Below are 26,280 nucleotides of genomic sequence, written 5' to 3' on the forward strand. Positions count from 1 at the left end.
CCCGAATTCAAAACCAAGCCTGCGCCCAGCACCCCCCCCCACACACAGGCCACCCAGGAATGCCCCCTCAGGATGGTGTGCGCCCCCAGTGTGCCCTGTCCCAGTGGACAAAGACTGTGTTACCCCGCATCTGGGTTTGGCCATCAGAGGACGGGTATCATACCCTCCAGCCTGGGGGGCTTATTGGCCAGAAGGGATGCACGGTCTCATCCTGCGCACGCCCTCCTGATCGATCTGTTTCCATGCCCTGGGCCCTCCCAGCAGCCCCGGGTCACCCTGATTTGTTTTCCTCCCAACCGCTACACATCTATTGATTCAGGAGGAATGAGGGAGCGGCCCTGAGAGGCTCTGATCTGTCCTGATGCTGTTCCAGAGAACTCATGAGCCTTTGAAGAGATTAGTGCTTCCTAATCACTGTGCTTTGGGTCCATGGTCCACAGGACAGTCCCCAGGCTCCTCATTAAAGAGCTAATTGTGTTATTTGACTGCACAGCTGATGTCTCTGCCATGACTTTTGCCGGGTCTTCAGAGTCCGGGAGACGCATGCATACAGGCGGACCTGGTTCTCCTGGCACAGGCAGCGAAGCACAGCCTGGCTTGGCTTACCAGGCAGAGGCCTCCAGGGTTGCACTAGAACTATGGGCCCTGGGCTTGTTCTTTCCCTGCCTCGATTTCTCCTATCGTCCTTCATGCACCAGCATCTCCAGGCACCGTTGAGTTCCGTCAGTACATAAATATTACTGAACCTGGAATCTTCTCCTTTGTTTATTCATGGGCTGGGGGGATGTCCTAAGGCCCAGATCTGCAGCAAATGCAGGCATACAGATAGAGGAGTCTACCCTCAGGGCCTCATCGTCTGATGGGGGAGGCAGGTGCCCAGGGGACAAACGTGAAGCGGACTAATAGGCGCCCAGTGGGGGTGAGAGTGGGTCTGTATTGAGGCACTGAAGTGAGAGGCTTACAGGTCCGAGGCACGTGGGCTTGTGTCCTGGCCTTGCCAGCCACTGGCCGCGGGCTCTGGATGGGTTACTCGCCCCACTGAGCATTGATCATCCCCTCTCCGTGTTGAGAATTCCTGTTGCTGTGCGAACACTAGGATGAAACATTTTGGTTTGTGCATGTGCAAGCACATGCATGTGTGTCATGCGTGTGCATGTGTGTGCATGTACGTCTGTGTGCAGAGAGCAGTCCATAGAGATAACACCAGGGCTGATGTTGGCTTGCCCTGTTCTGTCTCCTCTGTGGATTCTGCTGTCCCGGCTTGAGTGACCCTGTGTGAGCAAGCTGTCCATGACGCTGTGACCTGGCATTTTCTGGGCAGCGTCAGGGACAGAGGTGACAGCCCTCGTTGTCCCCTCCGCCCCTAATGAGAGCACCTGACACTCCAGGTGCTGGCAGCCAGCCAGCCGCTCTCCTGCTCCAGACATAGCCCTCTGAGGTCTAAAAATAGATGCCCCCACCTCCCTTTTCTCCCCAGGCCAGGAGAAAGCAAGGGCAGAACAGTCACCCAGAAAAATGCCCTCCAGGAGATGCCAGTTTAGATGAATTCAGCCCGAGGTAGTCCCTTACATCTATTTCTGGGATGTCACTGGACCTAAGCTCCCGACTCACTCCTGCCTTCCCGTAGCTCATGTTTAGGCAGCGCCTACTACGCCCCAGACCCTCTGATCGCGTTGCTTCTCCTCTCCCACCACCCCTGTTTATTCTCCTGACACTTGTCACCTACAGAGGCATTTCCAACCACTACCACAAACAGCCGTTTTGGGGACCTCACATTGCCATGCAATGCTGAGCAACTGTCTGGGGCTTTGCACGGATGGGGGTGGTGGGCCCGGCAGGACGCCGTGGTATGAAGGGGAGGCAGCTGTGGTGCCCAGCGGGTGCTCAACAAACTTCAGCAGCCTGCAGAAGCGTCCATCCTGCAGAGGGCTGTGTGTGTGTGTGTGTGTGTGTGTGTGTGTGTGTGTGTGTGTGATGGCGAGTCGTGGATTCTACTGCGTAGATCACTGGAAAGCTGACTGGTCCTGTCGGGAAGCGTGTGAGATGTTCTCCAGGGAAGATGTGGCTGCTTTGGGGGAAATGGGATTCTGTTAGGCATAAGCAGGTGGGGCCAGAGCCAAGGACCTACAATGGCTAGACCGATGGCCAGACGGATGGTTGCGCACCTAGTAAGAGGGTCCGTGAGAGGACAAGTGGAGAAAGGGATGGGAAAGAACCAGAAAGGGAAGAGATGCAGGGCTGGCATCTGTTGATGAGGGCGTCTACCTTTTAGGTGCATCCAGGAGGGACAGTCCTCCCCTGATAACACAGACTGGAGGGATAAGGGGGTGTGTGTGCATATTCTAGTGGAGAGGTCAGGCGTCATGAGAACGACCCTTGCCTTTGACCCTCTCTCCGTCCCTTTGATGTTATTGACATCTGCTCTGTTCCAGCTTGTGGGACAAGCTGGGGCTCCGAAAGGGGCTAGCCATCTGGTGGGAAGTCTCTGCGTGCTGAGGGCTGAGAGCCGCATGCACAGAGTGCCCTGGGAGGTGCGGGGACATGGCCCGGAGAGTACCTGCTGCCTCCCCGGGCATCTGCTGCCACACCCACCCCACTGAACATGGGATATCGCTTACTCCTTAGTTGTTGCCTCTCCTTAGATCATAACTGACGGGCCCAGGGGTGAGGCGCTGGTTCTACACAGCTGCATTTTATTTTAGTCACACCAAAAAGCCACGTGTAGCTGGGTGCATTTCCAGCTGCATGCAAAATGTCAAGTGGGCACAATCTGTTGGGAGAGTAGAGCCAAGGCTGTGCGTGAGCCCACGGAGAAAGGAGGAGAAGGAGAGGGACACCGTCTTGATGCTTAGGGCTTTCCACACCAGGTCCCGGCAGGTCTCATGCCGCTCCCGTTCCACAACAGGGGGCAGATGTGGTCAAAAAGTTCTTCCTTGGAGCCAGCCCTCGACACTGAAGAGCCTTGAGAAGGATGGGGGCAGTGAGAAAAGAGAGACTAATTTCACCAGGGAAGGGCATTTAAACTGTCGGAGAACCCACAAGAGCGAAGGCATTTGAGGACGGGTTTTGAGAGGTGACTAAGAGTCCTCCAGGCGTAGGAAGAACACAGCATTTCAGCCTGAAAAATCCATGGAGAGGGAGAACTTTCCTGTGGTTTGAATCTAATTTGCATTAAGAGTTTAGGTGACAGAGAAGGGGAGGAACAAAGCCACCTCTCCCGAGTATCTCCTAAGTGCTCTGGACGAAACAGGGGCTTTTCATGCAACTTATTTTGCCCTCACAGTCAGGAGTATGCTCCCATTCCACAGATAAGGAAACTGAGGGTCAGAGACACATGGGAAAGCTATGCAGTGAGGAAGGGGTAGAGGCAGGGTGTGAACCCATGTCTGCAGACTCAAGCCCTCGGCTCCATCTTGTCCAAGGTGGGGGAAGACAGGCCAGGCCAGCTGAGAGGGGCACAGTGCCCTCTCTCTCTCCTGATGCCCCCTGGAGCCGTGGCTGTAGCTACCCGCCCTGCCGGAGGAGGCTCGTGAGTAGCTCCTTCCTTCCTCTCCAGGCCGGGATGTGGGATGCTGGACGCCGAGCTGACAATGCTCCTGGCTGCAGGGACTGACAATGTTTGCTTGATGGCAGGATGTCATTTGGTAGAGTTGTTCTGCTTGGAGACAAAGTGCATCATGCAGGTCTAGATAGCCAAAGGGAGTAGCAAATTACAGAGAGAGGGAGTGTTATTTTTATGGTAGCACACCCAGTGGTAGTGGATTTTTTTTTTTTTAATAGAGGTACAGCTAGTATATAACATTGTTTAAGTTTCAGGTGGACAGCATTATGGTTTGATATCCATGTTCATTACCAAGGGATCATTTCTGGAAGAATAGTCACCACTGATCTGTTCTTTGTGTCTCTGAGTTTTTCTGTTTTGTTTCGTGGACTCATTTTTCTTTTTTAGATTCTGTCTGTGAGTGAAATCATACTTTTGTCCTTCAACATGGATGACCCTGGAGGGTTTATGTTAAGTGAAGGGAGTCAGAAGGTGATGGCGTTAGCAGGGCAGGGCAAGTCGCCCTCCCCATGGCCAAAGGTGGGCAGAGGTTAGAGCGGGGAAGGAGGGGGAGCCACTGTAGAGGAGAGGGGTAAGGGCGAACATGGAAGAGACGGTGATGAATGGAAGGGGAACCGGTTGAGGGACGGGAGGAGGGGAGGGGAGGGAAGAGAGAGCAAAGAAGAAGAAAGAAGCAGGGCAGACAAACCAGAGGAGGAAGGAGGAGAGATAACTGGGAACAATGGAGCCGAGAAAGCCATGGAAGGAGGGACACAGGGGCGAGGAAGGGGAGAGACAGGAGCCCCGGGAGGGGTGGCTGCCAGAGCAGTTTCCAAGGGCTCAGCCCGTGGATGCTCTGGACCTGTCTGAGATGACGGACGTGCCACTCCATGGTCAAGCCTTGCTCAGGGCAAGCCAGGCCAGCAGCAGATGAGCGGCCCCATGACTCACTCCACACTGGCCACAGGCTACCAGTGGCAACATGGGCGGCAGAGTCAGCCGCCCCAGCTCTGGTCACACTCAGGAACTGGCTCAGCCTGATTTGGGGCTTGTTGTGGTCAAGTCTGCTTCAGCCCTCCTTCTACCTGAGCCAGAATGGTCTACAGGGACAGGGCTGAGGTCCACACCTAGAGATGCCAGGCATGGGAGGGCCATCAGGATGTTACAACAGTTGAATTCTAGAACTAAGTCTGCCACGAATTTTCTGTGTGACGGTCACCTCTGGTCTATGTCCTCCTCTGCTGAAAGAGGGGGTGTGCTGTGCCCCCTTCCATTCCATCTTTCTGTGGTTTATTAAGAAAAATAAGGGATTTATTCACTGTTTGTCATGTGTAGCCTCAAAGTCACGCAGATGATTAACAGGTTCTCTTGTGCTCAGCTTGACTGCGAGCCCCGAGATGGCAGGGATTCCAGGATCTGCCTCGCAGCTATGTCCCCAAATTCCAGGACTGTGGGCCCCAAGGAGATGCCCCATCAATGGTTTTGATGAGTAAGTGGACCCGGGTCTGTGTGAGATGGAAATCTCTCCTTTCAACCCCTTTCCCCCACTGCTGGCCTGAATCATGCTGTGAAATCATTGGGGTCCAATCAGAAGATGGAAAGGCACCAGTGATCTGAATAGGGGAAATTTAATCCAAACCATATTTCACCTATAAAGGTGGTTAACCACTAGCAGAGGCCTAGAGGACCTTGTGGTATGGGACAGCAAAGGCAGATGGCAGCTACTCCCTCCAATGCTGAGGGAGGAAGAATGAGAAAGGAGCCAAGAATTTAGAGCATTTTCCCCCACCCCAAATCTAGGCTGCAATTCAGACCTCAGGTCCACTAGGGTGCACCTGCACAGGAACACAGAGCACACAGGGCCAAATAACTGGCCAGAGGCCGCAGAGCTGAGGGGACCCACCTCTGTCCGGTCAGCCAGGCAGGTGGAGGAGACACCTGCAAGGAGCTATGGGGACACCATATGTGGTCCACGGCAAGTGGTCCACTGGGCTCCAGAGAGACTCAGTGGAGGGTAAACACCCCTGGTCATCCCATGGGAAGTGAGGAGACCCATCATTGCCAGGAAGAGAGGCAGCTGCCTTTGCTACAGCCTAACTGTGTCCCTCCAGGGCCAGATGTTGAGGAAGGCTGATGTGGGGAAGGAGAAATGTTTACGGGGCTCAGCCTCAGTATCAAAGCACAGAGCAAGGAAGGCTGGGTCCCGGGCACTGTCTGTGTCTCCTGCCACTCAACCTATGTATTCACCCTTTTACACGTACGTGAACTTCCCCATAAAAAGGATACCGCTGTGTATGTCCATCTAACAGTGTCACCGTCCTTTGTACCAGGGAAGATGTTTTCATCTTTCCCCCAAATGAGGAGACAACAAATACCTGACACTCACTGTTTCCATTGGTATGTTATTGTTTCTTAAAATTTAGCCACAGTGCTTCTGAGACTCCATTCCCAGAAGGCTAAATTGTAAGGTTAACCTCCAACTATCGAATATAAAATAAGAAAAGGGCAAATGAGGGAGAAGGATATAGTTCACCTGCACAAGTATGTACAAGAGCATAAAGTATACAGATATGTACAGTATTAGACAATGTATACATAAACATGCACACATAAGGGGTACAAAGAGTAAGTCTGCAGAACGGTTATAGTGCTCTCTTTCTGGAGGTGGTCAGGAGCACATGGTAGACTTTTGTGATATTCCCCTTTGTACGACCCACTCTGTATTTTCCTTGCCCTCTGTCAGAACCCCAGTTACTGGGGGTTTTCTGTCTGGCAGAGTGACCCAGAAGCTGAGGGGTCTGTGTCCTCAGCAATGCTGCCCCTCTTGCTGCCATATTTTTCCTGAACCTTCGCTTTGGGACGTGGAAGTAGTTGACGTGCCCCGGAGAATGCTCTGGGCTCCAGACACAGCCCTCTTGGCCCCAGATTGTGTAGTGTCTGACCAAGTTGCCCTTGGTAATTGGGGTCAATCATTCTAATTAGTGTGGTAGCTCCTTTTTATTCCCATTGATTCCATGACGTAAGAAACCCCAAAGAGGCAGGTGGCAGGCTTGTTTTCCAGTGGAATGGATCCTGGCTAGAAAACATCTCCCCTTCTTGGGGTCTCCGAGCTCATGACCAGCAGAACTCAGGAAATCAGAATGGGGGGCACCTGGGTGTCTCAGTAGGTTAAGCGGCTCCCTTCGGCTCAGGTCATGATCCTGGGGTCCCGGGATCAAGTCCTGCATTGGGCTCCCTGCTCAGCAGGGTACTTGCTTCTCTCTCCCTCTACCTGCTGCTCCTCCTGCTTGTGTGCTCTCTCTCTCTCTCTCTCTCTGTCAAAGGAATAAATAAAAATCTTTAAAAAAAAAAGTCAGAAGGGGTAGCAAATATTCTGTGAGTGGGTATTAGAGAGGGAGTTGTGTTCTCTCCACATTTATATGATGAAGCCCTAACCCTCAATATGACTATTTTCGGAGATAAGTCCTTTAAGGAGGTAATAAAATTTAAATGAAGTCATATGGGTGTCCCTAATCCGGTAAGCCTTGTGTCCTTCTAAGAAGAGGAAGAGACATCAGGGATTCGTGTAGGACACAGTGAAGAGGTGGTCATCCATAATCAGGAACCCCCAGCTCTGCTGCCACCTTGATCTTGGAACTTCCAACCTCTAATTTCTGCTGTGTGAGCCTCCCAGTTTGTGATTGTTTGTACGGCAGCTGCAGCAAACTAATACAGGAGGTCACGAGGGGTAACAGTAAGGGGAGCTGCTCCTCCTTTCACCTCCTGATTTCAGGACCCATGTGCTCTGGTTATGAGGAGAGACTGCCCCATGTGATGGTCTCTGACTCTGAGCATATACAGCGCTCTTCAAAAATAGAACCCCACCTTTCCGGGATGTTCTCTTCCAACTGACACCATAACTGAGTCTTCCCTAAGCTCTTTGCCCTTCCTCATGCGCTGGATGGTTCTGGGTGGCAGATTGAATGAAAACACTGGCTGATTCCACAGGCATGAGCCACTGTTGTACTTTCCTTGCTGTGAAATGCGTTCTTTGACCAGAAGCAATGCTGTGAGGAATGAGGATGGGGACTGAGACATTCTATGTGGGAAAGAGTGGTGGTGCTCATGAAACATTATGGACGGCAACTGCAGGTTCATATCCAGAATGTGTCCATTCCGATGAGGCTGAATCTGGCCCCTCCATCTTGCAAGCAGGCTGGTATAATTAACCCAGTATTCAGCTATTTGCTCTGGGTAATGGTGTCATGTCGGGGGCTCTGTGTCAGTCTCTGTCGGCAGACCAGGAATTCAGTAGTAGAGCTAGCCAGGTTGTCCTTGGTAAGGGGAATCCTTTGAATTAAACCCACACATAGCCTTCTCCCCTGTCACTGTGGTCACTTTTGTCTATCAGCCCATTGGGCGAGTACTGGATGAGTGGGATATCACAAATATCAGATTGCTGACATCCACCAGGCACATAATTACGTCCAGATGACTACATGGAATCTTCTCTGCAGTGGGCACCCTTTAAGTGAACTGGGACCAGATACCTCCATGGTCTATGATGATTCTGAGAAGTCCCTTCATAGAGCTTGTCCCCAGACTTCCTCATATAAATCTTCTATCCTATTTCTCCTAAGTCCATTCCTCCTAAGTCCTCTAGCCAAACCATGAGCAAGTGCCCAGAAAGTAAGGTAGATCCATACCTCAGGCCCAGATCACATAGACAACCAAGCTTGGCACTCGGAGTTCAGTGGAGCTGGAACACTTCTTCTCCACTGTCTTCAGAAGCCTTTAGGAGGGAGACTGTGCTGCTTTGGTCATCTGCTGTTTGATGGAAGCAAGCAGCTTCCCCCATAAGCCAGGCTTGAGCTCGTTCTTCTTCAGGAACCTGGTCAGGTGTCTCTGCCTCTTCACGAGGTCACACACAGGGACCAAGGGGCAGGTGGTGAAGTCAGAGGAGTCTGAGCCACGTGCCCATGTAACCTCCTGGTACCTTCTGACCTGCCGGAGCCCTGTCCATCATATTCCATCTCCTGTTGATGTCTGATTGCCGCTGCGCACACTCAAAGTTGGAACTGGGTGGGCTAGGCAGCACCTGGTTCGTGAAGAGAAGTTTATGTCCCAGGGTCACCTGATGTGCTGCATTCAGACATTAGTCTCTACTAAGTCCCACCAGCAAGCAAGATGCTATTTCTCAAAAGGGGAATAGTTATCTTGGAAGAAGGCATAACTTTTTGCTCCAAAATACTAGTATCTGTGTCGTGATTCTTCTATTGGTACTTGTCCAAGGCTCCACTCCTTACGATGTCCCTATTTGCCTGCATCTGTTGGGCTATAAGCCCAAGCAGAGGAGCTCAGAAATGACTGGACGAGTCAGCTTGGGGCAGAACTGGGTGTCAGGGTTGGATGCTCCCTCCCTGTCACAGCTAAGAAGCAGGTTGGAAATAAGTGAGGAAGAGCCAACCATTAGCAGCTGGCCATGTGGTCCAGGTTTGAGCACCTGGGGCTGGATGCATGTGTTTGTCTAATTTGTGCCAGAATGGGCCAGCTCTGGCTCAGGTGGGTCTAAATTCAAACTATGGCTCTACCTGGGGGTAAAAATCTCCCCGCCACCCACTGAGCCCCTTCTCTGTGTTATAACAGAATGTGTGTGGGGGGTCTCAATGCATGTCAGTGCATTAAGTCCTAAAACAACCCTGTGGACAGAGGCTATTGTCCCCATGCTCGGACGGGGAGACTGAGTTGCACAGCTCTGCAAGGTAGGTGGCTGAGCCCGGATCAGGCCCTTGCTGTCTGACCTGGAAGTCTGAGGAGCTTTAATGACAGGCCTTGGTTGAACACGTAACTGCTCTGAACCTTGAATTCCTTGTCTGTAAAATGGGGATGCACTCTGCCACAGGTATTTGCGGAACAGACACAGAACTGGGCTTTGGAATCATGATCTCTGCTCCACATGGTTTGTGGGTAGATTAAGTGAATTTATAATTTGCCCATCCTTGCATGAGACACACAGTAGAATCTCAACAAACTGCATTCCTCGTTCCCTTTTCATTCCATAAATAACATCTTCCCATCACGGGCACAGGCGGAATGGGCCCATCACTGCCCCGTGGGCTGGAGCCTTGTTCCTCTGTTTATGCCTCTGCATTTTATGTGCTGATAATGTTGTTCTAACATGTTTATAAACACTTGGGTGTCTTCTGTAGTTATTATTCTTTAGAGGAAAATAAATTGTGTTCACGATCTGACAAACTTGCGGCTGCTCTATGACTCAGGCGTGGTGCTGGAGGAGTGGGCGTGGGCAGGAGGAGGGGTGGATTTGGGGTTCATGTCCTAGGGCTGTGAGAAAAATGAACATAGACCTGGTGCTTCTCCTCTGTAGGTCTGGAGGCTAAATGTCTGAAAGCAAGGTGTTGGCAAGGTTGGTTCCTTCTGGAGCCTCTGAGGTTGAGTCTATGCTGTGTGCGTCTCCCGGCTTCTGGGGATGGCTGGCAGCCATTGTCAACCCTTTGCTTGTGTCTCTGTCCCCTCTGTCTCTGCCTCTGTCCCCAAGTGGCCTCCTTCTGTGTGTATATGCATGAATCCTCTCCTTCTCAGTCTCTTATAAGGACACTTATCATTTAACTTAGGGTCTACTCTAATCCAGACGGGTCTCATCGCTACAGCCTTAACCTAATTATATCCGCGAAGACCCTTATTCCAAATAAGCTCCCATCCCGAGGTTTTGAGTAGACATGTCTTTTACTTGATCCATGACTGGCTTCCAGTTCTGCCTGCCTTGGGCAAGTCACTCTCCCTCTCTGTCAGTTCTCTTAGGTTTTCTCTGACATTATTTACAGCTAGAATGTTTCAGCAGGGTGACGATCTTCCTCAGAAGATCGTCCTTATCAAATTCCTTTCATTCAACAATTAATTTTTTTTGAAGATTTCTTTTTCCTAAGTAATCGCTACACCCAACATGGTGCTTGAACTCACAACCCCCAGATCAAGAGTTGTGTGTTCTGTCAACTGAGCCAGTCAGGTGCCCCAACAATTACGTTTCTGCTCTGTGCTGGGCTCAGCTCATTATCCCAGGGGGGCAGATCTCTAGCCTCATAACCCCAGCCACTGAACAGTCTAGAGAAAAGACAGACCTGAGAGGAGGTGATCATAACAGACCAGGATGCATGTTCCACAGGTCAAGGTCATGCTTCATGCATGCCACAATGGGGTCTGTGCTGAGCAGGGGCTAGACAATTATTTATCAATGTGTTCTGCAGCCAGTAAGATCTGTGATGACCTGGGTGTGTGGTTCTGGAGCACACAGTGGGGGGCAGCTGGCTCTGTTCTGGAGGGTTCAGATGGCTTCCCAGTGGAGATGGTGTCCAAGCTGTGGCCTGAAGGGTGAGTGGCTGTGAACCAAGGGACGGGGCCACGATGCCATCCCAGGTGCTGGGGCCAGAAATGAGAGGGAGTTTGGTACCCCCAGGCTGAATAAGTGGCTCATAACGGTGGTGTAGAAGGTGAGACAACTCAGCCAGGTCACAGACCTCATGAGAGGTAGAGCCCTGATGGCCGCCGGAAGTCACACAAGACTGCTATTCTCATGACCGATCTTTGTCCACTCTTGCCATTTGTCACCACTGTTAGATCAAGAGCCATTAAAGAATACATTATTATCCTGGATGGATAATATTTTACGGATGGAGAAAATGAGATATGTACGTTTCCTATGGCTGCTATAACAAATGATCACAAACTCAGTGGCTTAAGACAGCATAAATGTATTCTCTTATGCTTCCAGAAGTTAGAAGTCCAATTAGTTTTTCTGGACTGAAGCCAAGGTGTTAAGAGGACAGACCCCTTCTGGAGGCTTTAGGGGAGAATCCAGTTTTTGCCTTTTCCAACTTCTAGAAACTGCCCGAATTCCCTGGCTCATGGCCCTTCCTCCAGCTTCAAAGACAACATCATGGCCTTGGCAAATTTCTCTCTGACCTTGACCTCTGCTTACATCATCATATGTCCTTCTCTAACCCAGATTCCATCTTTTGCTCTGACTCTGGCCCTCCTGCCTCAGTCATATAAGACCCTTTATAATTGCACTAGGCCCACCTGGACAATCTAGAATAATCTCCCCATCTCAAGGTCCTTAATCACACCTCAAAGTCTCTTCTGCCGTGTGAGGTAACATTGTCACAGGGTCTGGAGAACAGGACATGGCATCTTTGAGGCCCATGACTGGGTCTATCCTATGAGACTTAGAGCTGATTGCTGGGTATGCCCCAAGGTCTGGACCTCTGACCAGGGTATAGAGAGCTCGGTGTTGACTCTCATAGCACAATTCCTCCATCCCATCTGCAGGGAGACCCTGAGCTGCCAGGCGAGCCCAGTTTCAGTCTCGGGGCAGATCCGTGAGCTCGTCTCACGGGGCAGGTGGCCTACAGGGGGGGGACGACAAATGTCACAACAATTACTGTTTTTGAAGCAAATGATCTTGCAGAGCTAAGAGGTCTTTGGCTCAGAGAATCAGATGATGATTTGCCATATCCGCTCCTCCCTCCTCATGACATCTTCCTGTGGGCCATCCTGAATTCCCAACCTACTAGATAATAGAAGCACCAAATGGATTCTCCATGGATCTGGCCTCCATTGGGAGCAGACTTAGGAGCAATGAGAGATAAGAAAAAACTTTTAAGACTCTACTCAGCAGGGCTCCGAGCAGTGGATGCTCATGCTCCCAGGTTACAGATTGCTCACTTGAGCTCGTGTCCTCTTGGATCCTTGAAACTTCCCTGGGAAGTGGGCAAGATGGGGAAGTTGCTCTGCCCAGAAATATGTGGCTGGAATGTGGACATGCACCATCCTCCCACCACAACCCAGCCTCCGCAAGACTTGCTCAGAGCCTCCCTTGTACCTGGCAGGGGATTACTGTGTAACTGGTACAGGAAGACTGTTTGTGAAGTGGGGCAAAGGCATTGGGAAGGCCTCTCGGAACCAGCTCAGGAACACAGATAAAAGAGAGAAAGGAGGTGAAGCACCCAGCAGGTGCCACATGGTGATGCAGCTCACCTGCGCAGGTGCCATGGACATCTCTGTGCAGCACTGACAACAGGGCCTGGGCATCCTTCTTTGTGCACCTAGAGTCCTGGCCCTAGCAGGGTTCTGTAATGGACAATGAATGAATGAATATATGAATGAATGATGGATGGATGGATGGATGGATGGATAAGTGGATGGATAGATGGATGAATGGATGGATGGATGGATGGATGGATGGATGAATGGATGGATCGATGAGTGGATGGATGGATGAGTGGGTGGATGGATGAGTGGGTGGATGGATGAGTGGATGGATGGATGAGTGGGTGGATGGATGAGTGGGTGGATGGATGAGTGGGTGGATGGATGAGTGGGTGGATGGATGAGTAGAAGGTTGGATGAGTGGGTGGATGGATGAGTGGGTGGATGGATGAGTGGAAGATTGGATGAATGGATGGATGGATGGATGGATGGATGAATGGATGAGTGGATGGATGGATGAGTGGGTGGATGGATGAGTGGGTGGATGGATGAGTGGGTGGATGGATGAGTGGGTGGATGGATGAGTGGGTGGATGGATGAGTGGGTGGATGGATGAGTGGAAGGTTGGATGAGTAGAAGGTTGGATGAGTGGGTGGATGGATGAGTGGGTGGATGGATGAGTGGAAGATTGGATGAATGGATGGATGGATGGATGGATGGATGGATGAATGGATGAGTGGATGGATGGATGAGTGGGTGGATGGATGAGTGGGTGGATGGATGAGTGGGTGGATGGATGAGTGGAAGATTGGATGAATGGATGGATGGATGGATGGATGGATGGATGAATGGATGAGTGGATGGATGGATGAGTGGGTGGATGGATGAGTGGGTGGATGGATGAGTGGGTGGATGGATGAGTGGGTGGATGGATGAGTGGGTGGATGGATGAGTGGGTGGATGGATGAGTGGGTGGATGGATGAGTGGAAGGTTGGATGAGTAGAAGGTTGGATGAGTGGGTGGATGGATGAGTGGAAGGTTGGATGAGTAGAAGGTTGGATGAGTGGGTGGATGGATGAGTGGGTGGATGGATGAGTGGAAGATTGGATGAATGGATGGATGAATGGATGGATGGATGGATGGATGGATGGATGGATGGATCGATGAGTGGATGGGTGGATGAGTGGGTGGATGGATGAGTGGAAGGTTGGATGAGTTGAAGGTTGGATGAGTGGGTGGATGGATGAGTGGGTGGATGGATGAGTGGGTGGATGGATGAGTGGAAGGTTGGATGAGTAGAAGGTTGGATGAGTGGGTGGATGGATGAGTGGATGGATGAACAAGGAGAGAAAGAGAAGGCATATAACGTGAGTAGGAGAGCAGGTTCTGGAACCAAGACTGGGTTTGAATTTTGGCTCAGTCAATTATTAGTTGTGACCTTGATACCCTTAGTTGGTTTCCTCCTCTGAGTCTCAGTGTCCTCATCTGTAAAATGGAAATTGTGAGAATTACAGGAGCCAACTGGTAAAAGTGCTTAGAACCAGGCCTGGCTCATTGCAAGCACTCAGTATACGCTACTTCTTATTAGGATAAGGATGAACAAGGATAAGATGTGTCCTTATTAATGACAAGGACAAGGAGTGTTTCTAGAATTCTTAAATATTATAGCAATTGATAAATTGTTACAGAAAGGAGTCCCTCCTGGTGTCTACCCTAAAGTCTTCATGCTGCCACTTTATCCTCATGCCTCTCACTCACCAGCCATGCTTCTTATCTCAGACCTTCTAGGAGGGCAGGTTTAGAAGCAGTTGTCGGTGCAGCCTGGATCATACTGACAGGCTCAATCAGTCACAGAGTCTGTATCTGGAGTGACTCTCACCTCAAATCAATGATGTTTACAAAGCTGGGAGGGTGGCCTGTGATTTATGATTTCCTTCCCCCATGTCCTATCTGGAAGAACCTAACATCTCTCTTGCAAATAAATGCCTCCTCTCCTGCCAGGGCTCGGGCCCGGGAGGCTGGCAGGCTGTCCTCTCAGGGCTCACCAGTGTCTTCTGTGGCTCCACACCTGCACTGAGCCCTGGGAGGGGGTGAAAATTCCCCTCCCCATATAGAATTTCCCTGTGTTCTCAGCAGCCCTGTGAGATGGTTTCAGGGGGGTTGAGTCACTAAGCCAAGAATGCAGGAAGTGGCAGAGCCTCAGTGTGAGCCTAGGGCTAACCGAGTACACACAGCACGGAACACCCATTCAGTTCTGTTACTGCCCACGCTCCCTATGGGGAATGGTCACCTCCATTTTACAGATGGTGAAACGGAGGCAGAGAGAAGTAAACTAACTGACCCTCAGTCACCTAGTTGTCGATGGATTTGCTAGCATTCCATCTCGAGGTGTCTGCTTTCCGAATCCCTGCTCTGAACCCCTAAGCTGTCGTTGCCCCGAGAGCCGGTACTCTGTCTGCTCGTCCACACTGTCCCTCGGTGTCATCCTCCCCACTTCCAAGAGATGTTAGATTGCCTCTCGGGAGTCTGTGCCTGACCCTGTCCCCACGCCTGGGGGGCTAATGCTCCCGGGGATGGCTTTCCCTCTGCAGGCTTGTTCATTCACTCAGGGCTGAGGTCATAAAGTTGAGAAAACTGGAGGGTAGGATTTGAACCTAGGTCTCTCAGGCTCTAAAGCAGTGGCGCTCCTCTCCCTCAGCCACAGTGTCCTTCAAAACTATCAGAAAACGCGTCAAAAAGGCTGGGAGGCATGGGTGGTATGCTACAGGACAGTCAGTGCCACAGGACATTGCTGGCCCGTGAACCCAGTGTGTTCCAGGAGGCAAGGCACGCTCAAGGTGGGCGGGGCAGGAGGGGCGGGGCCGGATGGGTGGGCGGGAAGGAGGGCGGGGCCTGAGGAAGGGGCCTGCAGGGGCTGGTGGGCCTGGGGAGGTCAAATGGAAAAGCCATGGATAGCACAGCCAGGTGCATGAAAGGGAGGAGAGCACAGGGAAGGAGCAGCTGATCCAGAAGGGAAAGACCCAGAAACACGTGGCCTCTGGCATCAGGCAGATCTTGTGCTTGACGCCCCTCTAGGCCACTTTCCCACAGACCCCGCAGTTTTCCTGACAGCTGGGGCCTCAGTCTCCCATCTGCGAAGTGAGAAGCCCACCTCCCAAGGCTGCTGTGAATCATCCTCAGGAAGTTTAATACCCTTTTATACCCACGTTTATTCCTTCACCATATATACGTGTCTGTAGGTAATATAGAGTTCTGTTTGGTGATTTAATTGGTATCATATCATTATTTTAAGGATAACTTTACATCTATTTCAACCCAAAGATAATTTTTACAGATATATCTACATAGACAAAAAAAAAAAAAAAATTAAATGAGATAATTATGGAACTAGCTCTATGGTAGGAAAGCAGTCACTGGGGGTGGTGGAGCCCCAGTCACCCTGGGGAGGGTCTGAGCACAGGCCCTGGGGTCTCCTCACAGCTTTTCCAGCTTTTGGGGCTTCTCACCTCCATGGGACACCTCCTGGCCTTTCCCTCCTTCTGGCCTCTCAGAGTCTGTCCACTTGTCAGATGACACCCCCCCTCTCCCTGGAAGCCCTCCCCAGCTCTCAGTCTCATAGAAGCTAAGTGGGGACATGTGAATGATCCACAGAGGGCCTAGGGATGGCGCAGGCTTGGTGACTAAGCCACAAGTTGAGGGGGGACACGCAATCATAACGCCCTGACTAGTCCTCCTACCCCGACTCTGCCAAAAATTAATCCTGCCTTTAAAGAGCTCCATTTCTCCAGAGGAAGAGCCACCTTATTAGAGAAGGCCATTCTCCACAAAGACAGAACAAGCAGGCCAATAAAACTCCCTGGGTTTTGGCATCACTTTGGAAATCGATGCACTGTGATTGCAAAGCCAGCCTCTGTCTGCAGCTGTCTAATTTTAGCTGGACCTTTGCCGGCCTCTCACCAGGCTCACCCGCCCCCACCGGCCGGCAGAGAGGTTCTGAGAGCATCATTGATCTTTTGACTAAAGTGTCCTAATGAAATACAAATCTGTTGTCACTTAAAGAGCCATCTGTCATGGCGGCTGAGAAGAAATGCTACCAGGAGAACAATAACCATAATTTCATTTTAAGACCTAGACTTCCTCCCCCGTTCCCTGCCAGAAAAAATCGATATCTTTTACTGTTTCATTTTGTCACAGAGCAATGGGGGAAAGTCATCAATAGGGTGTTAAAGATATTTTCAATTACAAGCAAGTTCCCTGGGACGAGGGCCCTTGGCCTCTTGCAGTGAGCTAGTACGAATTTGCATGAAGGGCTGTGAGTTAGCCGAGGTGACTCAGTGCTCCTCTCCTCAGGGCATTTTGCCTGGGCTAAGTGGCTTAAGGAGGTGACAGGTGTGCAGGATTCCCAGAGGGCCTGGAAATCCCTATAAATGCAAGCACTAGCCTTATGCAGCATCAGGACATTCCTGAGCAGAGTGGTCAGAATAAGCAAAGCCGTTCCTTGTCTTGCACCCAGAGCCCAGGCAGTAGGGATTTCCAGCAAAGTGGGGGAAGGAAGGGCTGCCAATTGTGGGGGAGGGGGGACCTGTTTTCCAGGCAGGCCTGGGTTCTCCAGTCTGCGTGGGGTCATTACTTCTGACTCTAGGAGGGTCCAACCACCTCATCTTTTCAAGTGGGACTTTGAGACACAGGGTGGAAAAATGGACTTATCCCAAGCTCACCCAGGCCATGGGTAGGGTAGCAGAAGGTGGAAAACAGATGAACCTTCTGCTCAGCTCCTTAACAGGAGGAGTCTCTCTGTGGGCATCAAATTGGAGAAATCCATGTTTTCCCAGCCTGTATCTTATATGCCCAAATGTCTGGACTCACGTTAGAGGGTACTTTAAATATATATTTTAAAATCAGCTTTATTGGGATGCCTGGGTGGCTCAGTCAGTTAAGCATCTGCCTTCGGTTCGGGTCATAATCCTGGAGTCCTGGGATTGAACCTCTGCTCAGCATGGACTCTGCTTCTCCTTCTCCTCCTCATGCATGTTCTCTCTCTCCTCTCTCACTATTTCTGTCTCTCTCTGTCAAATAAATAAATAAGATCTTAAAAAAATAAATCAGCTTGATTGCGATCATGTAGAGGTAATAAAATCTAGCAATTTGAAACACACAAATTTCTGTGTATGTATACAGTTTTTAAATTATCATCATACCACAATGCGAACAACTCCAATAACCCCACACCCCCTCTCTCGTCTTTGCAGTCATTCCTTCTCCGTAATCCATAAACCTGCCAACTGATTTCCTCTCTGTCACTAGGGTTTTGCCTTTTCTAAAATTACATATAAATAAAACCATACCACAGTCAGTTTTTGTGTCTGCCTTTTTAAAAAAATTCAGCACTATGACTTTAAGATTTACCTACGATGTTGCAAAAACCAGCTGTTTATACCTTTTTGCTACTGAGTAGTATTCCCTTGTTTGGATATACCACATTTTGTTTGCCTATTCACCAGTTGAGGGGTTATGAATAAAGCGGCTATAAATATTCTCATACAAGTCTTTGCAGTTGTGTGTTTTCCTTTCTTTTGGTCAAAAGCTCTAGTGGTACAATGGGTAGATAAAGGGGATGGAAAACAGGATAAATAGATGCATATTTAACTTTTTGAGGAATGATCGAGGTGATCAAAGCACCTATAGTGTTTTGCATTCCCATTAGCAATGTATGAGAATCTGAGGGTCAATAATCTTGTCAACATTTGGTATCATCAACCTTTTAAATTTTAGCCATTCTAGCGGGAGTAGGGTACTATCTCATGTGGTTTTAATTTTCATTTCCCTAATAAAAATGATGTGGGGTATCTTTTCAAATGCTTGTTCATCATTATATATTTCATTTGGTGAATTATGTACTGAAATCTTCAATCTACTTTATTGTTGAGTTGTTAGTGCACTTTATATATTCTGGAGTCATGTGAATTTTCAGTCTGTCCATTTCAACCAAGTTTTGGCTGGGATTTTGATTGGGACCATACTGCATCTGTAGATCAGTTTGGGGATAGTTTACATCTTCATAATATTGCATTTTCAGTTCCATGAACATCATATATTTCTCCATTTATTTAGGCTTTCTTTAATTTCTCTCTGTCACATATTTTGCTAAATTAATCTCTTCTCATTACATTATATAAGAGTATGTAGTATATATTATGGTTTTAATGCATTTATGAATGTTTTTTCAACAATTCTAGACTCTTAATTTGAAATTTTAGATTATTCTTTTAAGGGTAACAATGGATATGTGTGGATTTAAATTCATCTCATTGTTTTTTGTCTCTTTTCCATCTGTTCACTGCACTCTTATCCTACTTCTGATTTTTCTTGAATTGATTGAATTTTTAAATAGGTTATTTTTATCTGCATTATTGGTTTATTTGCTGTATCTTTTTTGTTTTTTGATATTTCTACTAGTAGTTCAAGTATTTGCAATATACACAATACTATACTTGTATAAGAACATTATGATAGTAAAATTCCATTTGCCCTATTGTGCTTTTTGCTTTGTGTGTGTGTGTGTGTTTCTACATTATTATTATTACATCATATTACAAAATCTATAATACCTTGTTATGGTTTGCACTTTAACTACTCATCTTTAGGGGCACCTGGGTGGCTCAGTGGGTTAAAGCCTCTGCCTTCGGCTCAGGTCATGATCTCAGGGTCCTGGGATGGAGCCCCACATCAGGCTCTCTGCTCAGTGGGGAGCCTTTTTCTCCCTCTCTCTCTGCCTACTTATGATCTCTGATGATAAAATCTTATTAAAAATAAATAAATAGTCATCTTTATTAAAGAGGAAAATATGAGGAAAAAAAGTCATGTTTACCATGCAAACTCTTTTTTTTAAAGGCTTTTTAAAAAAGATTCTATTTATTTATTTGACAGACAGAGAGAGAGAGCACAAGTTGGCAGCGGGAGAGAGAGAAGCAGACTCCCCACTGAGCAAGGAGCCCTATGTGGGGCTTGATCCCAGAACACTGGGAACATGACCTGACCTGGAGGCAGATGCTTAACCGACTGAGTCACCCAAGCACCTCTACCGTGCAACCTCTTGTCCTTCCTTGTGTAGACCCTAATTTTGTACTTAATATCATCTTGTACTCAGATGACTTTCTTCAACATTTTTTAAAGGACAAGTGTGCAGGTGTTGAGTTTTCTCACCCATTCTGAATGTCTTCATTGTTTCCATTTTCAAATATTCCCATGGGGTATAGAATGCTTTGTTCATATTTTAAAATTTCTTTTTTCTATACTTTAAATATGCAAATGGAGTTTTGACTACTGATTCAATCTCCTTACTAGTTATAGTCTATTCAGATTTTCCATTTCCTTATATTGTTAAGACATCAGTACTGCCCAAGGGCTTCTAGATATTCAGTGCAATCCTTATCAAAGTCCCAATGACATTTTTTGCAGAAATAGAAAAATCCACCGTAAAATTCCTATGGAATCTCAAGGACCCTGACTAGCCAAAACAATTTTGAAAAAGAAGAACAAAACTGGACGACTTACACGTCTTGATTTCAAAACTCACAATGAAGCCATAGTAACCAAAACAGATTGGTGTAGTTAATTTTTATAGGGAAATGTTTAAATTCCTTTCTTGTTTTCTTTGTGTATATTCTACAGCTATTTTTCTTTGTGGTTACCATGGGGATTACAGTTAGCATCCTAAAATTGTAACACTCTAATTTTAATTCAAACCGGCTTAATTTCAATAATTTATATATGTATATATAAAAAACTCTGTTCCTATATAGCTCAGTCCATACCTCCTTTTTCTGGTATCACAAAATCATATTCATCTAAATTTTGTGACCAAAAACATAAACTAATAATTCCTTCAAATGCATTAGTATCTCAAATTATGTAGAAATCAAAATACTGAGTCACAAAACAAAGTTGCAACAATACAAACTTTAAAAAAAAACTTTAAAGATCTTATTTATTTATTTGACAGAGAGAGACACAGCAAGAGAGGGAACACAAGCAGGGGAAGTGGGAGAGGGAGAAGCAGGCTTCCTGCCGATCAGGGAGCCTAATGCGGGGCTCGATCCCAGGACTCTAGGATCATGACCTGAGTTGAAGGCAGACACTTAACGAGTGAGCCATCCAGGTGCCCCCATTAATACAAACTTTTTGATGAATCATTTCAAAAAGTGTTAGTCCCTTAAATTGTGTAGAAAACAAAAAGTAGAGTTACAAACTCTTGTTAACATTACCAGCTTTTATAATTACCTATGTATTCACCTTTCCTGAGACCTTTATTTCTTCAAATGGCTTCAAGATGCTGTTTCTTATTCTTTCATTTCACTCTTCAGGACTTCCTTGAGCGTTTTGTCTATAGAGTCTAGTGGTAATAAACTCCCTCAACTTTTACTTCTCTGAGAATTTCTTCATTTCTCCTTCACTTTTGAAGGACAGTTTTGCTGGATATAGGATTCTCGGTTTACAGATTTTTTTTTTCTTTTCACACTTTGGATATACCAGCCCACTGTCTTCTGGCCTCTAAAATTTCTGATAAGAAATCTGCTGAAATCTTTTTAAAAAATTTTAAATTTAAATTCAATTTAATTAACATATACTGTATTATTAGTTTCAGAGGTAGAATTCAATGATTCATCAGTTGCATACAACACCCAGTGCTCATTATTTCACATACCTTCCTTAATGTCCAGCCCCCCCACCCCCTTTAACAACCCTCAGTTTGTTTCCTAGTGTTCAACATCTCTTATGGTTTGCCTCCTTCTCTGTTTTTGTCTTATTTTATTTTTCCTTCCCTCCACCTTTGTTCCTGTTTTGTTTCTCAAATTCCACATATGAGTGTGGGACTCAATCCTAGGACCCTGAGATCATGATCTGAGCTGAAGGCAGATGCTTAACTGACTGAGCCACCCAGGTGCTCTGCATTCACTAATTCTTTCTTCTCCCTGCTCAAATCTACCTTTGGATCTCTCTGGCAAGTTTCTCATTTCATTTATTGTACATTTCAGTTCCAGAATTTCTTTTTGGTCTCTTTTTAGGGTTTTTATCTCCTTACTGATACTTCCATTTTGCTCATATACCATTTACTTGACTTTATTCACACATTTCTTTAGGTCTTTGATAATCTTTAAGATAGTTACTTTAAAATCTTATTATGTCTGCATCATTTTTTTTCTTTTGGGTTGCTTTATGTTGATTTATTTTTTTCCTTTGAATGGACCATACTTCCTTGTATCTTTGTATGTCTTATGCTTTTTTAATGAGATAGCTCTGGAAATCAGATTTACCCTCTTCCCCAGGGTTTGTTGTTTTTAGCTACTTAAAAAAAATTTTTTTTTTTTTTTGATAGTTGTAGGCCATCTCTGTGCTGAAGATCAGCTTGAGGTGTAAACTTAAAGTTTTTTTAGGTCCTTTCTGAGCTTTTCTCTGGGCATGCGGGGTCACTTTTAAACTTTCCCTATAGATGTAAATATTTTTGAATGACCTGGTTTTTAGCATCTGCCTCCCAAAAAGGGAAAACAGAAAAAAAAATGGTGGGGGGTGGTGCAAAAAATGCTAGCCCTTTAAAAGTTCCTTGCAGTCACTTCAGCTGGATGGGAAGGGCTTGCAACAATTAGGGGGGTGCCCAACAATGGCTGTCCACCTCTTTGTACCTCTGTGATCAGAAGCAATGATCAGAGCACAGATCTCTCATATTTAGGGGACAGCATCCCTCTTGCCCATCCTGAATCCTCCAAGCTGTGTTCCAGCTGCTTCAAGAACATGTGCACAGCTGCCTGCCATGGGGGTGGGGATGAGGGATGGGTAGCGGCTTCTGTGCTAAGAGTTGATAGTGACCAGTATTAACATTAATTTATCATCCAAGCCTTTCCCTGGAAGTTGAAAGGTTGCAGTAGGCTTCACAGTTCTAAAACAGTTACATCAGACAATCTGATGTCTGATGTACCAGCGCTATTGTTGTCTAAGTGAGGAAACAGATTCCTGGTGCTTCCTTTGGTGCCCTCTTGTGATTCATTGACAATTGTTTTGCAAAACATTTTTTTCCTTCCCATCCCACCCCCATATCTTTTCTTGGAACCTCAGTTATAGTTATGTTAGACCATTCAATATTGTTCCACTGTTGACTGATGTTATATTTATTCTCTCATTCTTCAGGGATTTTTTTTTTTTAATTTTCCTCTGTCTCTGCTTTATTTTGGGTAGTTTCTTTTGCTATGTCTTCAATTTCACCAACTTGGGCTGTTGCAGGATCTAATCTACTGTTAATCTCATCACCTATCTATATTTTTTATTTGAGAAGTTATATTTTTCAGCTGTAGATATTTCATTTGGATTTTCATAATTCAGCTTGCTTTTACTATCTTTCGCATTTTAAAACAGATAGTATATCTATAATAGCTATTTTAACATCTTTATTTACTGATTCCAACATATTTGTTATTTTTTATTCCTTTCTATTGTTTTTCTATTGTTCTATCCTTCCTCCTCCTCCTTCTTCTTTCTTCTCCCCTCCAGCTTCTTTCTTTCCTCTCCTTCTCCTCCTCCTTCCTCTTCTCCCCCTTCATCTCCTCTTTCTCCTTCCCTTTCACCTTCTTCTTCGCCTCCTCCTCCTCCTCCTCCTTCTTCTTTCTTTTCTTCTTCTCCTTCTCTTCTTCTTCCTCCTTCCTCCCCTCCTTCCTCCCCTCCTCCTCCTCCTCCTTCTTCCCTTCCTCTTCCTCTTTCTGTTATAGGGCACATTTTCCTGCTGCTTCACACATCTGTTAATTTTTTATTATATACTGGACATTGTGATGCTATGTTGTTGGTTACTACATTTCACCATCTTTCTTTCAATGGTATTGAATTTTCTCCTGGGAAGGAGTAAAATTGTTTTAAATCATTGGACACTTTTGAGGCTTGCTTTTAAGTTTGCTACGGCAGACACAGAGCAGAGTTTATTTTTAGGGTTAATTAACACCAACTTCCAATCCAATAATAGATTTCTGAGGATTCTACCTGCTGTTTTGTTTATATTGAGATCTTCTTGCTCAAGGAGACAAGAGGGAAACCTTCCCAGTCCTGTGTTAGCTTCAAAAATTTCTTTGCATTCCCTATTCTGGTGGTTCTTTCCCTGTCCCTGGATACTCTCCTTCCAAATGTGTGCAAATCATTACTTTAACAATTTCTTAAGAGGACCCCTCTAAATTTCTATGGAGGTTTCTCTCCATGCAGTGACCTCTCCAATATCCCGTTTTCTAAATTCTCTCCATCTGCTCTTTTCAAACTCTGATCTCTTTCTCCTCAACTCATCGAGACTGTCAGGGCATATTTGAGTTCTCACTCTATTCTTTGCAGTCTGGAAACCACCTCCAGGGAGCTGGACAACTGTGGGCTCCATTCACTTGTTTCCTTTCTCCCTGTGACTGTACCCCTGCACAGATAGGTATCTAATGTCCAAAAATTGTTTGCTCTTTTGTCCACTTTTCTAGTTAATTATGGTGGGAGGGTAAATTCCATTCCTGCTAATTCATTCTGGGTCAGAAGCAAAAGTCCAGCATGCAATTTCCAGTGGTTTTTATGTACATCTTTATGTCATTATCATTGAGTCAAATACTTTTTTTCCAAAATTGAATCTGACATAGAACCCCCAAATCGACACCTGATAGCCATAAGGCTTCTCAGAGTGGTCTCTGAGGGGATCAGGGGCTGCCTGCACCTGCCCTCCCCTCACCCCTATTTTGACTCCCAAGACACCTTAAGGGAGGCAGGCCCGTGAGCACTTCTGCCTTCCAGGATAAACTTTATCTCCATTAGCCTGATTATTGAGGACCTTCAGTACATGTCTCTTCCAAATCCTTCATTTTCTCTTTCCTGTGTTCATCCCCAGGTGGTTGGTTGCTCTCCATGTGATGTTCCAGCCCACGGAGATCACAGTGCCAATCCTCTTAACCAGACTGCCACCACCCACCCTGGTCCTAACCCCATCTTTTACACCTGGCCAGTGCTTAGCATCTCATCTGACCTGGACCAGGCTGTGAAGTCAGCACATGACACTAAAATTGGTAGAGTGTTGGGCAAAATGGCTTCTTGCATTCTTTAGATGAGATCGGACATATTCAGAGTGGTATGGCCGTAGACTGCTTGCATTCTTTAAATCACTATCTCCCCCCTCCCAATTTTTTTAAAGAAAATCTTTTGCTGAACACACATAGCTGAAATCACAAAAATATCCTTTGCACCGGTTGCTAAGCTCTTCACAGTCTTATTCAACTAACACACTTGCAGCTCTTCACACAAACCCAACACATAGCAGTTTGTCAATAAATATCTGTAGAATAAACGAGGGGTAAGGGACAGGAGTTCAGGTGAGAGGCATAATCTGAGCAGAGGAAGCAAGTGAGCATAAGCATGACGAGATCAGGGAACAAGGCAAAGTACAGAACTGATTTAAGAGGGCAGGAGAGATGATGGGCACAGCATAAAGAGAATAAGGGATCAAGTCTACCTCACAGGGTTCTTGCGGAGTTGAAACAAGGCATGCATTAGGTCAAACGATATGAGATTGTTGGTATTTGACTATTTCTGAGCGATAAATGCTACAGAAGCCTAACGTCCAGGTAACAGAGACCCCAAGAGGCCAGTGTCCCTCCCTAGCTCCAACTCACTAGGAATGAGATGCAATTTTGAATACTTAAGGGGAGTGGCACTCCATATCAGAGGTTAATGTGTGTGCCATCCCTGCTTTCAACTGTCCCCGCTGACCCGTCCAGAGCCCTGAGTCTTCTCAAGTGGCACCAAAGGGCCTGTGGCCTGGGAGGCACAAAGGATTTCTTGGATGTTCCCACCAGGCAGCTGCACTAGGTGAACAACAAGGCTTAAGAAGCTTCCTTTTTTTTTTTTTTTTTTTTAAACTTTTCCAGACAACTGAAGACTTTCAACTGACAACTCACCTTAGACAGGGTTAGTGTGGGAGCTGGATATCTGGAAGGCAGGCCTTGAAAAGGGCCCTAGTGCACATATTAACTCCCTCAGTGTGGGGAACTCCCGGACACCTCTGAGGAGCATGGGAAGGGGAGCAGGAAAGCAGGTGACTGAAGGGCAAAGGGGTGTGAGGGGAGGCTTCCAGGTGGGTCTGTTTCCTCCCACTTTCACCAGGTTACCTTTCAGTGGGATGAAAGTATCCTCTAATTCCCTTGATCGCTGTTCAGTTCTTCTAGAAAAGAACTACTTGACATTTTGGGAGAGAAAACACATAAGCGGAAGGTGTTCATATGATGCTCTGTGGAGAGTGTGGGGTGGAGGAATCTCAGAGAACTGGCAGCAGGTGCTGTCTTCATGTCAGAAATCAAGCCAGGTGAGGTGAGAAGTCAGCCCATCAGCCTGTTCTCCTGTGGGGAAGTGTGCCAGGCTCTCCAGGACACGTCCCTGTTCCAGTGGGGGGTAGGGCCTGGGGTCTTGGCCCTTGTCATACCTAGTCTCTGCGATGGGCCAGGAAGCCCCTCCCCATCTTCCCTCACCTCATGAGGCAGCCTTGACTGTTTGCCTTTTCAGCTCCTACTGCCTTTTGTCCCTTCGCCAACCTTGGCCTTCCCACAAAGCAGACCCCTTCAGTCTGAGTAACATGTCTTCTCCTCCCCTTTTATTCCCAGGAGGGTTTCAATCTTCCTCAAGCGGAGAAGGGCAGCTCTGGGCTGTGGCACTGAGCCATGCACGGTCCTGAGCAAGGTGCACCACACCTGCCGTGGACTCT

The sequence above is a fragment of the Mustela erminea genome, chromosome 10 (assembly GCF_009829155.1).
Source record: "Mustela erminea isolate mMusErm1 chromosome 10, mMusErm1.Pri, whole genome shotgun sequence".
NCBI classification, from domain to species: domain Eukaryota; kingdom Metazoa; phylum Chordata; class Mammalia; order Carnivora; family Mustelidae; genus Mustela; species Mustela erminea.